We start from the raw sequence: 18,305 nt of genomic DNA, 5'->3' as shown, positions 1-18,305 counted from the left end.
ACATGTAATTAAAGTGCACATTCCAAATTTTATTCAAGAAATTACAGCACTTTTTATACATACTCTCCTCATTTCAGGGCACTGTAATGTTTCAAACATTTGGTTTCACAGGTATTTGTGAGTACTTGGGTATGTTTAATTGCTTCATTGGTACAGATACAAGAGAGGTAGGTTTTCTTCTAAGCTTTTGATCACTTTTGGAGTCTGTAGTTCAATTTTTCAACACAAGGATCAGAGTTGTACTAATAAAATTCAAAGAAGCTATTGAGAGGTTGAAAAACAAGAATAAAACAATAAGAGATAATGCCCAAACATAGGTGTATCAAAATCAATAGTTTAGAACATAATTAAGATGAAAGAGCATAATGGTGAGCTCAGTGATCGGAAAGGGTTGGGTATTCCAAGGAAGACCTCTACAGCTAATGACAGAAGAATTCTCATCATAAATGAAGAAAAATCCCCAAATGCCTGTTCGACAGATTAGAAATCTTCTTCAGCAGATAGATGTGGATGTGTCAATGACTACTGTCCGGAGAAGACTTGATGAACAGCAATACAACGGCTACACTGCACAATGCAAACCATGGCAAAGATGGTATGCTTTGGATCTCGGAAGGAAGTCTTCTTTTATTTCCTTAGTTATCCATGCTGGCTCTCCCCACCCTTCTTGTCCTTATTTTAACTGGAAAGTACTTTAGTTGAACATTGAAAGTCTTCCACTGTTAATTAGCTATCTCACCATATAGTTTGTGCTCCCTTATTTAGGCATAATACACTGGCTTTTGATCAAACTATTGCACCCTTCATTTGTATGAGAAATTCCATTCGTAACTGTAATCTCTGTTTCTGAGAGGATCCCTATCTACAAGATAATTAATTTTACCTATTTTATGAAACCTTCAATTTTAATTGTGTCAAGGCACCTTTATTTATCATTCATACTATGCTTGCATAGTAAAGACAAGATAGCATTTCTCCAGGACCACAGAGCATATTTACATAAATATAAGTTAGAATAGAAGTTAAAAATATTAAAATTAATATAGTAAAGTCCATGCTGCACTATCCATATATGCTGTGGGAATTCAGGAGCTGATGGCTTGGTTGGGGGGGGGGGGGGGAGCTATTGTGCAATCTGGACATAAGGCCCTGAGTGCTATGGTACCTCCTACCAGATGGCAGAAGAAAAAAACAATTTACATGAGGGGGTATGGAGTCCTTCACAATGTTTGCCTTTTGCCTGCATCCAGTGTTGTAGATGTCCTTCATGGTAGGAAGAAAAGCCCAAATGATCTTATTCACTAACTTCACTATTCTCTATAGGGTCTTGCAGTTTCCAAACCAGGCAATGATGCAGTTGCACAGGATGCTTTCAATACATTCTCTGTAGAATGTAGTGAGGATGGAGGGAATTTTTGCAGGAAGTAAAGGAGCTGCTGGACTTTCTTGGCTATGGAACTGGTGTTAAGGCACCAGGTGAGATTCTCCTCCAAGTGCACTCGAGGAACTTGATACTCTTGATGACATCAGTGGTGGAGCTGTCAATGGTCAGTAGGGCATGGTCCCCCGGCCCTCCTGAAGTTGACAACCATTTATTTTGTTAACGTTCAGGTTGTTGGCTCTGCACCAGTCCGTTAGCAGCTGTACCTGTTTGCTGACTCCTCATTCTTATTAATAAGGCTCACCACGGTCATGTCATCAGCGAACTTGATGATGTGGTTTGAGCTGTATTTAGCTGCACAGTCGTGGGTCTGCAGATGAACAGTGGTGGACTAGGCACACATCCTGGGAGGGGGGCCCTGTGCTCAGTGTGATGGCCTTGGAAGTGCTGTTACAGATCTAGGCTGCTTGAGGTCTCACTGACAGGAAGTCAAGAATCCAATTGGTATTTAGACCCAACAGGCTCAACTTCCTTATCAGGTACTGAGGTATGATTGTGAATGCCAAACTGAAGTCAGTAACCAGCATTTGAACGTACAAGTTCTTAATTTCCAGGTGAGTGAGGACTAGATGGAAGGCGGTGGGAAAGTTCGTCCATAGAGCAGTTGGATCTGTATGCAAAGTGCAGGGAGTCCAATGACGAGGGCAGCAGGAGCTTGTTGTGCCCCATGATTAGCTTATGGAAGCACTTCATGACAATGGATATGAGTGCGACAGGGCAGTAGTCATTGAGGCAGGATACAGACGACTTTTTTGGTATGGGGAAATGTTGGTGGCTTTGAACCACATTGGACCATGGTGCTTCTCGGGGAGATGTTAAAGATGTCGGTGAAAACATTTGCTGGATGAGCTGCACCCCCTGAGCACCCCCTTCCAGGAAAGTTATCCAGTCCAGCATCTTTCCATGGTTGACCTTGCCTAACTCTCTTCACATCAACTACTGCAAGGTATGGCATCTGATCATTTGGAGGAGAGATGGTCTTCTTCGCCGTCATTTCATTTTTCACCTCAAGACACGCATAAAAATTGTTCAATATGTCTGGGAAGGAGGCATCACTAGCTCAGGCAGATGGTGTATTTTTGTAATTGCTGTCCAGGAAATGACTATGAATACGCTAGGCATGTGCATACTTTGCTTCCCTGATGTCCTTAGATTGCTTAGCTCTTGCAGTAGCTAGGGTTACCTTGTCGTCCGCTCTAAAGGTAGCGTCTTTGTTCCTGAGCAGCACACACACTGCCGCAGTCATTCATGGGTTCTGATTAAAGAAAGTAGGCACAGTGACATTATCATTACACTTAATGTAGCTGGTCACTGATGCTGTATACTCCAAATTGATGCACTTTCCACTGGTTGCTGCTTCCTTGAACATGTGCCAGTCAGTGCATTCAAAGAAGTATTGAAATGTATGATGGCCCCTGCTGGCCAGGTTTGAATCTGCTTTAGAACTGGTCTTGAGCATTTGATGAGCGGTCTGTATGCTGGGATTAGCATTACAGAGTGTCTGAGGGGGCAGGGCTCTGCCCGATACATGTTAGAAATGTTTGTATACACAAGGTCCAATGTGTTTTCCCCTCTTGTAGCAAAGTCCACATGCTGAAGGAATTTGGGTAGCCTTAATTTGAGGTTCGCCTGGTTGAAATTCTCAGCAATGATAATCAGTTCATCAGGGTGTGTGGTCTTCAATTCATTTATAGCCCCATACAATTCCCAGATTGTATACTCCAACTATGAGGACTGTGGTGAATTCCCATGATGTAAGAAGGCATGTCCCCTTGCATTTCAGTAATGTGCTGTTTGTTTTAAAAAAAAGTCGCATGCAATTTTATGTTGTCTTCCTCAAGTCTGCCTCCATTAATGTGATTTCCCTAATCTATGTGCAAATTAACTTCCCCCAAGGCAACTGCTATTCCATTCTTAAACTCCTCAAATATTTCCTAGTTTATTGCCTGGGCCTCTGTAATATTATTTGGTGGCTTTTTGATAACCCCCCACCCCCCACCATTTAATATTCTACCCAGATCGATTCAATATTCCTGCCTGTTAGATCTTGTATTGCCTTTCACTATCGCTCTGATCTTATCCTGAAAAGCGCTATCCCACATCCTTTACCTTCCTCCTATCCTTCCTTTAGTACTTGATACCCTTTGATATTTAATTCCCAGTCATATACAGCCTGCAATCAAGTTTCTGTAATGACAACTAACTCATAACTGTTTGTACTAATTTGTGTCACAAGGACATTAACTTTGTTTCAAACACTACAGGCATTCGGATAAAGAGCCTTTTAGAATCTGGTAATCTTTTGCATTTGACTTTTATGTACTTTTTCTGACTTCTGATTTGAAAATGAAATGGAAGGCTGATTAGCAACAAACAAGGGCAACATGAGAGCACTGTTATAGGGTTTATTCAAGAGCCTGATGACTATAAGGAAGAAATTACCTCCCCTAATCAATTCTCACTCTTCATCTCCTGTCCTCCCATCTATGTCCAATTATGGCTTTTTGCATTTTGGTCTGTGCTCCTCCTCCTGTCCTTTCTTCCCTCCTCCCCAGCCTTTTTATTGTCTCCTTTTTTTTTGTTCATACCTTGAACGTATCACATTTGTGAAATGCCTGAAATGTTGGTTATATCTTTACTTCCTATGAATGCTGTGTGACCTGCTGAGTTCCTTCAATGTTTTTGTGTATTTACTACAATCACAGGTGTGCAGACTTATTTTTTTGTTTCACTTTAATCTTGTTGGTGCATGCTTTCACACACTGAAGTCTTCTCTGCAGTGGGAGGAGGGGAAAAATGTGTGTCCAGAGTTTGATGGCTCTGAGGTTTTTTGGCTGCTTTTACAAAGTGGGGAGGTGTAGATGGATTTCATGGAGGAGAATTAAGTTTATGTTCTGAGCTGCATTCTCTACTTCCTGTAGCTTCTGATTTTGAGCAGAGCAGCCAGCCACCATACCATCCTGTGATGCATCCAGCAAGTAAGCTTTCAAAGGTGCATCTGTAAAAGTTGCTGAGAGATAAGGGGGACATGCCAAACTTCCCTGGCCTTCTGAGAGAGTAGAGATATTGGTGCGCTTTCATGACTGTTGCTTGTCTCAGGTCAGATCATGCAGATATTTATTCCAAAAAATTTCAAGTTACTGTATATATTCTTTGGATTTCAGCACCATTAATGTAGGCATAGTTGTGGACTCTACCTATCTCTTGGAAGTCATTAATCGTCTTTATCAACATTTGAGAGGGAGGTTATTTTGGCACAAAACTTTCGATCTTTTTGTATTGATCTCCTCATTATTTGATAGCTGGCTCACTACTGTGGTGTCACCAGCCATCAGTCATTGAGGTCTGTTATTATGCTTTGGTAGTGGGATAATAGTTGCTTTCTTAAAGCGAATGAGGAATTTGCAGAGAGATGTTAATGATATCCAAATACATCCACCAGTTGATTTCAGGACACCTGTGCAGATCAACTGGTAGATGTATCAATCTCATTAATCTAGCCATTTGAATGTCCATCTGGGTCAGTTGCTTTCTGCAGGTTCATCTGCTGGAATGTTGTCCTGATTTCAGCAGAAGTGTCATTGCTTGTAGTAGTTGATGTGGATGTTAACTCTCTTCTAGTTCCCTGTTCAAAGTGAGCATGGCTGAAGGGGAGTATTGCACTGTAGTATTCTATACTGCTGGGCTGCATCTGAACTGGAAACAATTGCAGGGCTACTGTGCTCTGGTGATTACAGAAATGTGGCTCCAGGACTTCATCCCAGATTTAGTGATCTAGCTAGATAGCCTTATTTCCATTACGGCAGACAGAGATGCTGCTGGTCTGGCAAGATTCGGGGGGGGGGGGGGGGGTGGCATTTTCAGTGAGAATTGGTGCATGTATGTCTTGAGCTTTGTCTCAGCAGAAACAGAATAACTGTTGGTGAAATGCAGACCCAGGGAATTCAAGCCCATGCTGATTGCTGTAGTTTACATTTTATCTTTGGCGAATGAGAGTGAAGTAATGAAGAAGCTTTATGGTGCCATCGACAAAGCCCAGCCATCTCACCCTGATAGTTGTGATTGTAGCTGGTGACTTCAACCACAGCTACCTGAAAACTGTTCTACCGATGTTTCAACAGCATGTCAACTTCCCCACCAGAGGACAGAGCACCCTTGATTAAGTGTACATCAATGTCTCTGGTCTGTGCACAGTTGCCCCTTGCCCTCACCTTGGATACTCTGAGCACACATGTCTGTTCTGCTAACCCCTGCATGCTTACCATTGTAACAAAAAAAAAGTTGGTTCATAGGGAGATCAAGACATGGATGAGGTGGGAGTGGGGAGGTGCACAACAGTGTACAGGATAGCTTTGAGATCATGGATTGGAGCTATTTCAGGAAGGTGGCCACCTACAATGGCTATGTAAACATCAAGGAGTGTGCTAGCAAATGCATCGAAGATGTCACAGATCAAATGCTATGCAACTAGGGCTCCCCAGAAACCATGGTTGAATGCAGAGATGGAGTTGAAGCAGTTGTTCTTGAACCTTGTGGTAAGAGTCTTATGACACATATACATCTTTCCTGATTGCAGTAGTGAGAACATGCATGTACCACATAGTGCGGATCCTTGATGATTGCTGCTGCTATCTGACGGAAGGATTCCACATGGATTTTTGTGATAGGGAAAACCTCTCCTGTGATGTACTGGGCTGTGTCGACTACCTTTTGCAGAGCTTTCTGCTCAAAGGTACCCCCATACCAGGCCACAATGCAGCCAGTCATCTCAATTTTCACTGCACATATTGGAAGCTTGCTAAGTTTTCCAAATTTGTACCCAACCTCTGCAATCTCCTGAGGATGTAGAGGTGCTGCTTTCTTCACAAACACTGAACACTGGCATCTGGAAAAACTAGGGAAGGTAGTATTTGCATTATCAACAATTCATTGTGGTGCACAGACATGATGGTCATGATCCAGTCCTGTTCCCCCCGAACCTGGAACATTTGGTGATCAAGTGTCACCTATTCACTCTGCTGAGGGAGTTCACCACCATCATCCTGGTTGCAGTGTACATTCCACAGGCTAGCACTGGAGGAATTGAGCATTGTGATTAACAACTGTGAGACAGCTTATCCTGATATCTTTCTGATCATTATAAGGGACTTCAATCAGGCCAACCTGAAGAAGTCTCTGACATACTACCACCAACATGTTGCATGCAAGACCAAGGGAACCACACACTCGACCACAACTACATCCTATGAAGAGCGCATACTGAGCCATACCATGACTGCACTTTGACAAGTTTGATCATCAAGCAGAGACTGAGGTCCACAGCACCAGTGGTGAAGAAGGCAAAGGTATGATTGAAGGAAGCAAAGGAGCATCTGCAGGACTGCTTTGAATCGGTGGACTGGAACATATTCAAAAACTCGTTAATAGGCTTGAATGAATGTGCAACAGTTGTCACTGACTTAAAGACCTGGATGAATGTGTGCTCATGTGCACATGGGTATTCCCCAGCCAGAAGCCCTGGATGAATCAGAGAATTTGCAACTTGCTGAGGGTGAGAACAAGAGCATTTAAGGCTGGGGATTGGGATCTTTACAAGAAGTCCAAGTTCGACATGCAGAAGGTCATCCCTGAAGCAAAGTGGCAATTCCAGAGGAAGACAGAGATAAATACACACCAGCTATGGCAAGGAATATAGGCCATAACTGCCTACAAAGCGACGAACAAATTCTATGCCTAATTTGAAAAGAAGAACCAAACAGTGCCTACAAGAATCCCTGAAAAGGCTGAGGACACTGTGATATGACTCTGAGGGTGACGTCAGAAAATCATTCAAGAGGGTGAAAGTATGGTTGAAGGAGGCACCAGGCCTTGATGGCGTAGGAACATAGGAAGTAGGAACAGGAGTAGGCCAAAAATTGCCCATCGAGCCTGCTCCGCCATTCAATACGATCATGGCTGATCTAATTTATGACCTAACTCCACCTACCTGCCTTCTCCCCATATCCCCTAATTCCTCTATCATGTAAAAATTTATCTAACCAAATTTTAAATACGTTTAATGAGGCAGCCTCAACCACTTCCCTGGTTAGAGAATTCCAAACATTCACTACTCTCTGGGAAAAACTATTTTTCCTCATCTCTGTTCTAAATCTACTCCCCCGAATCTTGAGACTGTGTCCTCTTGTTTTAGTTTTCACGGCCAGCTCAAAAAACCTTCCTACATCTATCCTATCCATCCCCTTCATAATCCTATATGTTTCTATAAGATCTCCTCTCATTCTTCTGAACTCGAGCAAATACAATCCTAGATGATTTAATCTTTCATCATAAGTCAACCCCTTCATCCCAGGGATCAACCTAGTAAACCTCCTCTGGACCGTCTCCAAAGCCAGTATATCCTTCCTCAAATATGGAGACCAGAACTGGACACAGTACTCCAGGTGCGGACTTAGCATTACCTCCCTATTCCTGATTTCAATTCCTCTAGCGATGAAGGCCAACATTCCATTTGCCTTCTTAATAACCTGCTGCACCTGCAACCAAATTTTTTGCGATTCATGCACAAGCACTCCCAAGTCCCTCTGCACAACAGCATGCTATAGTTTTTCACCCTTTAAATAATATTCAGCTCTTTTATTTTTCTTGCCAAAGTGGATAACCTCACACTTACTAACATTGTACTCCATCTGCCAGACCTTTGCCCACTCATCCAGCTTAACTATATCCCTCTGCAGACTCTCCACATCCTCATTACAATTTGCTCTTCCACTCAATTTGGTGTCATCCGCAAACTTGGCTACACCACATTTTGTCCCCTCCTCCAAGTCATCAATGTAAATGATGAACAGTTGTGGGCCTAACACCGACCCCTGCGGCACCCCACTTACCACTCTCTGCCAACCTGAAAAACTCCCATTTATCCCGGCTCTCTGCCTCCTGTCAGACAACCAATTTTCAATCCAGGCCAATATACTTCCCCGGACTCCACTTTACTGTAACTTACTGATAAGTCTCTTGTGCTGCACCTTATCAAACGCTTTCTGGAAATCCAAATATACAACATCAACCTGTTCCCCTCTATCCACCACACCCATTATATCCTCAAAGAATCCTAACAAGTTTGTCAAACAAGATCTTCCCTTTCTAAAACCATGCTGCGTCTGCCTGATTGAACCCTTACGTTCCAAAAGTTTCACTATTTCATCTTTAATGACGGGCTTTAAGCATTTTTCCAACTACAGACGTCAAGCTAATTGGCCGATAATTTCCAGTCTTCTGCCTACATTCCTTCTTAAAAAGTGGCGTGACATTTGCTGTCTTCTAGTCTGTCGAGACCTGGCCAGAATCCAAGGAATTTTGGTATATGACCACCAATGCATCAACTATAACTTCTGCCATTTCCTTCAGAACCCTTGGATGCATATCATCAGGACCAGGTGATTTTGTAACAACTATTTTATCAAGGCCCTCCCCAACACTCGCATCCTTAACTCTGCACTTGGGCAGGCCGTGAAGACTGACACAAAATATTTGTTTAATGCCTCGGCCGTTTCCTCATTTTTTGCTACCAGTTTTCCTTTCTCATCCTCCATTATATAAATATATAAAACGGAAGAGGGTGGCCAGAGTTAACCTAAATCCAAAAGGTGTCAACATTTTGGCAAGTATGTTTGGTACAGCAGTGGGGCAAGGTTTAAACTAATTTGGCAGGGGTATGGGAACCAGAGTGATAGGGAAAAGGGTAGGGAAGATAAAATAATGGCCAGGAAAAGTAAAATAGGAAAAGTAATGTTGGGAGGAAAAAGTAAAAAAATCAGATGGTGCAGTAAGTTTTCGGGTCAATGATAGTGTTAAGAAAATTACAAAGAAAATTAGTGGGCAGAAAAATCAAAAGAAAAGGTAACGGAAGTCACTAGATATTAAAAGGACAAAGAGCATAAGAGCACTTTATATCATCCTCCATATTATAAAATTTTTTGCTTTCTGTTTTTATATTTTGTGCCAATTTACTTTCATAATCCTTTTTCCCATTTCTTATTACCCGCTTTGTAACCCCTTGTTGTCTCTTAAAGTTTTCCCAATCTTCCAGTTTTCCACTGCTCTTTGCAGCTTTGTACACCTGCGCCTTCAATTTTATACTCTCCTTTATTTCCTTTGTTAACCACGGTTGATTTTTCCCTCTCTTGCTGCCCTTTTTCCTGACCGGAATATATTTTTGTTGAGCATTACAAAATATTTCTTTGAAAATCTTCCACTGTTCCTCAACTGTTTCATCAATTAGCCTGTGCTCCCAGTCCAATCTGCCCAATTCCTCCCTCATCCTATGGTAGTCACCCCTGTTTAAGCATAATATATTAGTTTTAAATTTAACTATTTCCCCTTCCATCTGAATGAGAAATTCAATCATACTATGATCGCTATTTCCCAGATAATCTCTGACTATTACATCATTTACTCTACCTATTTCATTGCACAACACTAGATCCAGGAGAGCATTTTCTCTTGTGGGTTCCTTAACATGCTGCTCAAGAAAGTTATCGCGGATGCATTCTATGAAGTCCTCTTCCAGACTCCCACGACCAACTTGATTTTCCCAATCTATGTGGAAGTTAAAGTCCCCCATGACTACTGCCGTATCGTTATTACATGCCTCACTTATCTCTCTATTTATTTCCTGTGCCACTAAACTATTGTTATTTGGTGGGTGATAGATAACACCCACCAATATTTTTTTCCCTTTGTTATTCTTTATCTCTACCCAAATGGACTCAACATTATGCTCTTTAGATCTTGTATCATTCCTCACTACTGCCTGGAGGTCATCTTTGATTAAAAGTGCAATTCCACCTCCCTTACCATCCTCTTTGCACCACCTGCTACCCTTGAAAGTTTAATTCCCATTTAGGGTCACCTTGTAGCCATGTTTCCGTGATGGCTACCAAATCATAGGCATGGGTACCGATTTGTGCCTCAAGTTCACTAACCTTATTTCTAATACTGCGGGCATTCAGATAAAGTGCTCTTATGCTCTTTGTCCTTTTAATATCTAGTGACTTCTGTTACCTTTTCTTTTGATTTTTCTGCCCACTAATTTTCTTTGTAATTTTCTTAACACTATCATTGACCCGAAAACTCACTGCACCATCTGATTTTTTTACTTTTTCCTCCCAACATTACTTTTCCTATTTTACTTTTCCTGGCCATTATTTTATCTTCCCTACCCTTTTCCCTATCACTCTGGTTCCCATACCCCTACCAAATTAGTTTAAACCTTGCCCCACTGCTGTACCAAACATACTTGCCAAAATGTTGACACCTTTTGGATTTAGGTGCAACCCGTCGCTCTTGTAAAGATCATGCCTTCCCCAAAAGAGATCCCAATGATCCAAGAAGCCAAATCCTTGCCTTGTACACCAGCACCTCAGCCACACATTCATTTTCCTTATCCTTACATTCTTTTCATCACTTGCATTTGGAACAGGTAGTAATCCCGAGATCACCACCCTAGCGTTCCTGTCTTTCAGCTTTCGTCCCAGCTCACTGTAATCCCTTTCATTACCTCCTCCCTTTTCTTGTCAATGTCGTTTGTACCCACATGTATCAAGACATCATGCTGCTCTCCCTCTCCTCTCAGAATATTTTGGACCCGATTTGTGATATCTCGTACCCTTGCACCTTGCAGGGTACTGAAAATTTGCGCCAACCAACCAGGCGGAGTGTTCACGGACATTTTCAATTTCTCATTACTGCAGTCAGAGGTTCCCACCTGCCTCAAAAGGGCATAAATCATCCCAGTACCCAAGAAGAGTAGTGTGAACTGCCTGAATGACTACCACCCATTAGCACTAATTTATAGTGTGATTAAATGTTTTGAGAGGCTGATCATGGCCAGAATTAACACATAGCTAAGCAAAGATTTGGACCCACTGCAATTCGCCTATTGTCACAATTGCTCCACAGTAGATGCAATATCGCTGGCTTTTCACTCAGTTCTGGATCACCTCAAACAGCAATTCATACATACGGCTGCTCTTTATCAACTATAGTGCTGGTCAAGAAGCTACAAACTCTGGGCTCTGTACCCCACTCTGCAACTGGATCCTTGACTTTCTCAACAAAAGGCCAGAGTCGGTACGAATTGGAAACAATGTCACCTCCTCACTGATTATCAACCCAGGCGTACCCCAAGGATGCATGCTTGGCCCACTGCTCTACTCATACATCCATGACTGTGTGGCCAGGCACAATTCCAATGCTATTTCCAAATTTTCCAAAGGCACCACATTTGTTGGCAGAATCACAAACAGCAGGAGGGAGATGTTACACCATTCAACAAGCTGACCTGACAACAACCGTCAGCAAAACCAAAGAGATAATTGTGGACTTCAGGAAGAAGTCAGGGGAGCATAACCCGGTCCTCATCGAGGGCTCAGTAGTGGAGAGGATCAAAAACTTCAGATTCCTGGGTGTCAACATCTCTGAGGATCTGTCCTGGAGCTTCCATGTTGATGCAATCACAAAGAAGGTTCACCAGTGGCTATACTTTCTGAGGTGTCTGAGGAAATTTGATATGTCACCAAAAACTCTCAGAAACTGCTTCAAGGGGACTATGGAGAGCATTTTGGTTGGTTGCACCACTTCCTGGTATGGAGGCACCAACTCTCAGAACAAGAATAAACTAGAGCAGGGGTGTCAAACTCAAATTCACAGAGGGCCAAAATTAAAAACTTGGACTAAGTCGAGGGCCAAACGAAATATTTATTGAAAACTTTCAACAACATCTGCATGTTTTCTCTTGTTTCAACATATGTAATGTTAAACTTTTTCTTATTAAAATAAATGTTTAATAATAGTTTTGGTTAAACTCTTTCCAGAAGCATTAACAAATGAGAAATAAAATATTCAATAAATAATATTTCTCTATAGCCTTTAAGCTCCTTTTAAATGTTTTTTTTTCACAAGCCAACAAGTCAAAAAAATAACAACTTGCTTCAATGACAAACAGGTTTGTCTTTTAAAATGATGAACATATAGTCTGCCTCCCACCTGTCTTGAAAGGTCCTGTTTTCTGTCTTTGGTTTGGCCATTTTTCATAAGGGGTTTATTACATGTGAGTTAGGCGACAGGTCGCAGATGCTAATGAAAGTAAAGAGAGGAGGTGGGGGCGATTAGCGGGCTGACGGGCCGGCGCCAATGCATTTGCAAAGCATTCTGGGATTTGTAGTATTAGCTGTCCATGCGCTATACTGGCGCGGCGGCCAGTGGGCCTTGATATGATCTTGCGGGCCAAATATAATTATATCACGGGCCAAATTTGGCCCGCGGGCCTAAGTTTGAAATGTGTGCTCCAGAGGGTTGTTAACTCAGCCTCCGATATCACAGGCACTAGACTTCACTCCATTGAGGACATCTACATGAGGGAGTGTGTCCAAAAAGCAGCTTCTATCCTCAAAGATCCCCACCACCCAGCCCACACCCACTTCACTCTGCTGCCATCAGGAAAAGATACAGGAGCACAGAACAGCTTCTTCCCTGCTGCCATCAGATTCCTGAATGATCATTGAACCAAAGACACTGCCTTACTTTTCGTGCACTACTATTTAAATTTTTTTATTTATAGTAATGTTGTAAGATGATTATAATATGAATGTTTGCACTATGATACTGCTGCAAAACAACTAATTTCATGACTTGTTCATGACAATAAATTCTGATTCTGTTGGGTCCAGGAAAGGTCTTCCAAAATTATAACTCCCAGGAACTTAAATTTGCTCACTCTCTCCACCTCTGATTTTCCCCAAGTGATCACTGGATCATAAACCTCTGATATTTCTCTTTCAAAAATCTACAACCAGCCCCTTGGTTTTGGTGACTTTGTGAGAGGTTGTTGTTAACACACCATTCATCCAGATTTTCAATTTCCATGCTGACTTAAGCAGCTTTTTATACAGCCCACTACTGTGGCATTGTCCTCCTAAGCCATGCAGTTGTAGGTGTAAACCAAGTCAAGAAGTGGGGTGAATACGCAGCCCTAAGTGCTCTGTTGCTGATAGAGATTGTGGAGATGTTCTTGCCAATCCATACTGATTGGGGTCCGGAGATGAGGAAATCAAGGAACCAAGGACACAGTGGGATATTGAGGCCCAGGTCTTGGGAGTTTGCAGATTAGTTTTCAAGGGATGTTGGTGTTGAATACCAAGCTATAGTCAATAAAATAATTCCTGATGTTGCATCATTGCTGTCCAAATGTTCCAGGATTTTGTGTGGAGTCAGTGAGATGGCATCTGCCATAGGCAAATTGGAAAGGATCCTTGTCACCATTCAGATGGAGCTGATGTCCTTCAGCACATGGCTCTCAGAACACTTCATCACTGTGGATGTGAGTGCCATTGGTTGCTAGTCATTTAGGCAGGTTACCACATTCTTCACCACACACTTACTAAGACACAAGGTAATTCAGGTCATTGGGTCTATGCTAGTCCTCAATTAATCCTATTAGTCCCTGTAACTCATTTGCTTTTGGCTGGTCATCAACTCTACTTACTAAGGGGTAATCTTCAGTAGCCATTAACCTATCTGTACATCGAGGAAGTGGAGGAAATGAGCACTTGACAGAAGCCTACACAGTTGTAAGGAGGATGTGCAAATTCTGCACTAGGTTGGGAATGAGAATGCTGCACTACTGTGTTGCCCTTTATAGTACTAAATGTTTTTCTTAAACTCCACAGATGGACTCTGCACAAAGCAGATGTACAGTGAAACTGTGATAGTTTGCCATCCTCATAACTTGGATGTTGACCAGCAGATTTTCTGGACTATTGATTCCCTTGAAAACTTGTTTCAGATTGTTTTCCATGTTGCAGAATAGTAGCTTCAGATTACATGGCATCCAGGGTTTTATGGATAATTGCATACAGAATTGTCTTTATAGGAAGGGATAGTGTTTGTGGGGAGTTGTTACTCAGATTGGAGAACGATGTTCAGTGGTGTGCTGCAGGGATCTATACTAGATCCACGGTTATTTGTCATCAATATTTATGATTAACATGTTATTAAACTTGCAGATGAAGCCAAAATTGGTGGTATAGTAGACAGTAAGAAGTTTATTGTTGATCGTGAAGAAGGTTATCTAAGATTACAACAGAATCTAGATGAACTGGGAAAGTGAGGGAAAATATGGCAGATGGCATTTAACTCTAAGTGCAAGGTTAAACCAGAGCAGGATTCACATGATGAATGGTAGGGACCCAACAAGTGTTGTGAACAGCAAAGATAAACAGGGTGGTGAAGATGTTTGATGCACTTCTCTCTCTGTTTCAGGGCATTGAGTTCAATAAAGGGATGTCATTTTACAGTTACACAAGGTGTTGGTTACACTGTACTTGGAGTATTATGTGGACCTGGTCATCCATCTCTTTTAAAAAAAGATATTAAGCTGGAAAGGAGGCAGAAAAGATTAATGAGAACGTTATTGATGCTGGCAGGCTTGAATTATAAGAGGCTGATAAGTGGGACTTTTGTTCCATCGAGGAAAAGGGGGTGTGGGTGGTGGCATATTGAAGTTTATAAGATCATGAGGGGCATAGATAATGTGAAGACATATAATATTTTTCCCATGGTAAGGGAGGTGAAGATTTAGAAGGGAGATGAGGGGCAACCTTGTCATGCAGAGGGCAGTCGACACTTGAAGCGAGTTGCCAGAGGAATTGGTGAGGACAATTATAATGTTTAGAAGACATTTAAATGTGTTCATGGAAAGGAAACTTTTAGAGCATTGTGTGCTAAATGCAGGCAAATGCGATTAATTTGGTTGGCATGGACAAATTGGTTGAAGTGTCTTTTGTTTACTGTTGTAAATTTTTCAGTGAGTTAAAGGGAACAGGAAACAGCATAGAGATTTCAAAATGACTGGGAAATAAAACATTTTGAGTTCCAGACTTGGTGTTTCATCTTTCATAGAGTCTTAGAGTTTCTTAAATGCCCATAATGCAGGGGTGGCCAAACTTATTTAACACAAGAGGAGATGTGATGAACCAGATGTTTGAGAGCCACAAGACATGAAAAATATTGCATACATATTTTGTTATAAATTTTATATGAATACTAATAAATGTACGTAATAATATTTATTCATGTATGCAAGTCTTAAAACTGCTAATTTGTATTAATTTCAGTAATCAAACTGTACACTACTCGTAATAGTTGAATTTTGTGGGCCAGTTTTTAGGCTAAAATTTAGGGGGTCAACTATAACACGCATACAACTTTTGACTACAGTAAGTACCTGAGTTGTTCAAGGCTTTGGGAGCTCGGATGAGTGGGAGGCCAGGACACCAGGAGCTTAGGTGGGTAGGGGGCCTAGGCAAGCGTCCACAGTTGGGAGCTTTGATAGGAGGGTGGCTGGGGCATCAGGAGCTTGATGGGAGGGTGGCTGGGCTGTTGGGAGGGCAGCCGGAGCAAGGATCTGAAATCAAGGTGATGGGAGATTCCATGCATAAGTGGCTGGGGTGAGGATCTGTGACTGGGGTGTTGGGAGCTTGGATGGATGGGTGGCCTGGATCACACTTGCATTCCACTAATTTCACTGCCTGCAACATAGCCACGCTATGTTTGGGCTTAAAGGGTTTTTGTTAGCATTAACACAGGAACAGCAATGGGAAATTCAAAATAATAGATTTTATTAAACTATTAATAACATAACATTTCTTACATAACTCGATGATGGACAAATGTAAATGTACATTTGTGTGTGTTTAACATCATTTTTGTCTTGCTTGAAGGTCTTAAATTCTCAGTTCAGAAATAATTACAAAGTGCTTTTAAACATGCATCTTCAGGCCTCTTTACTCACAAATGTTTTTTACACGAAGAATCTCCCCTCTTTTCAAAAACAGTAAAATGTGGCTATTTTCTTCCACAATGAATTCACAAACCCAGACAAGAGTTAAACAACTGTGGTTATCTTCTTCCACGATGAAGTCACAAATCAGACAAGGGTTAAATGAAGTGGCCAAACACACAAATAGACTCAGTAGAGTTCTGTCCTCTTTTCCAAAGAGATAGCAAAATGAGCTTCATTAATTCAAAAGCCATGGATTCTGTGTTCCCCATCTTCTAGGAGTAACACACAACAAACAGCACCAATTCTGGTTACTGTAACTCAACTCTTGTCTTTCACAAGGTTTCAACCTTTGTATTTCACAGGGTTTTGACTTCTGTAAACTCCAAGCTGAACTGTTCCAAAACTGAAAACAAAATGTCTGAATTTGGTAATATATTTCTCCAAATCATGTAACTATTACATCATCATTGAGGTGAGTGCCAATTCTTGGAAACCACATGACTGCCAGTTTTATTTACACCAAAATTCTGTTCCTTTTTCAAAAACCATTCCATGTCCATAACAACCTCTGACCTCATCTCTGTTCAAGAGGCCTAAGTGGCTTTGATTAAAAACAGATTGCTTTCTCAGCAGTTCTTGAATAATTAAGACCCACTTGAAATCCATTAGCTCTGTCTAAGACACATAGACACCAAGAATGAACACTCTTCTCAGAAAACAATGATTCTCTATAAATGTGCTGTGACCTGTGTGAGATCCTATACCAACTTGCAGCTAACTTACTAAGAATATAGATACAATATTTTAACTGTAATTTACTAAGACATTTTTATAAAAGAAATGTAGTTTAACATTAAATTAAAGGTTAACACAAATCCATTACAGTCTTTTTAACATTCATTTCTTTTCTTAAACTTGAAATTTTGCTTGCAAATTTCTTCTGGCAAAAGCAGATTATCTCCATCTCAGCATTAATTAATTCTTCAACTGTGAGACGTCCTCTTGTGTTTCTGGAACATTGTTTGTTACAGTGTAGATACCATCTTTTAAATCTGATCAACCATGCTGTTGCCCTTCTCAAACTATTCCAGGATAACAAGTAATGGATTAAACAAGTCACTAAATCCTTTTGTTTTGACATTATCTGAACAGCATTTACAGTTTTTCCCCCAATTGCAGATTGAATGTGATGTTCCTCTCTTTTGATTTTAGGATCTTCTAGTAAAATTTCTTCTTTTAATTTATCAGGATTTTGGAGCCACTCATTTTGAGGCCATAGAGAAACGTAGGCCCTGACACCACATTTTATCCTTCAGAAAAGACACGACTTTCAAACATCGATTATTAACCATTAGTATATCTCCACAGTAGTGGACCTGAGACTTTATTGATTTCAACAACTCTGTTAGCTGCAAAAGTTCAAAACCTTGTGGTTTTATTGTAGAGGTATTTGAGCACAAAGGTACTATCAGTCCAAAATAAGGAGTCTGCTAGATTCATCTGCAGCTCTTTCTTAGCTTTGTCCATTCTTCTCACCATGGTAGCAGCCATCAACTCCATTCAAGGGAGAGAAACTGATTTTAGTGGAGCCACTCTTGCCCTTCCCGCCACAAATCCACAATATATCCAACCATGTTTACTATGTAGTAACAGATAGCTAACAGTTCTGTAACTGTCCTCACATGCATCAGTAAAATGATGCAGTTGAGCAAATATTGTTCCAAAGTTGATGGGTTTAAAACATCTCTCAACCTTGAAATCTTCCAACATATGAAGATCATATTGAAGGTACTTGGTCGTCACTAAGGCACTCAGGAAAGTCACTCTTGAACTGCAGTTCCCACAGCTCATTATTTTCACAACCAAAATCTTGTTGACACTTGTGGCTAACTGTTCCTAAGCACTGTCACATTTTCCTCTTAATGATCCAGTAATTGCCAACCAAGCATGGTTTTAACTGCTTAAGGTCCCACACTCCATATTACATCTAGTAGTTCCAAAGCCTTTGGTACATCTGAACCA

At 41.2% G+C, this 18,305-nt stretch overlaps 1 protein-coding gene across 20 annotated transcripts in view; it reads left to right on the top strand.

Annotated features, from left to right (window-relative positions):
- The window catches only part of LOC138760639 (girdin-like), a 272,147-nt gene that overhangs the window by 35,361 nt on the left and 218,481 nt on the right, over window positions 1–18,305 (top strand). The window lies entirely within an intron of this gene.

Source organism: Narcine bancroftii, chromosome 4, assembly GCF_036971445.1.
Source record: "Narcine bancroftii isolate sNarBan1 chromosome 4, sNarBan1.hap1, whole genome shotgun sequence".
NCBI lineage: Eukaryota > Metazoa > Chordata > Chondrichthyes > Torpediniformes > Narcinidae > Narcine > Narcine bancroftii.
This window is presented reverse-complemented; position numbering and strand designations above follow the sequence as displayed.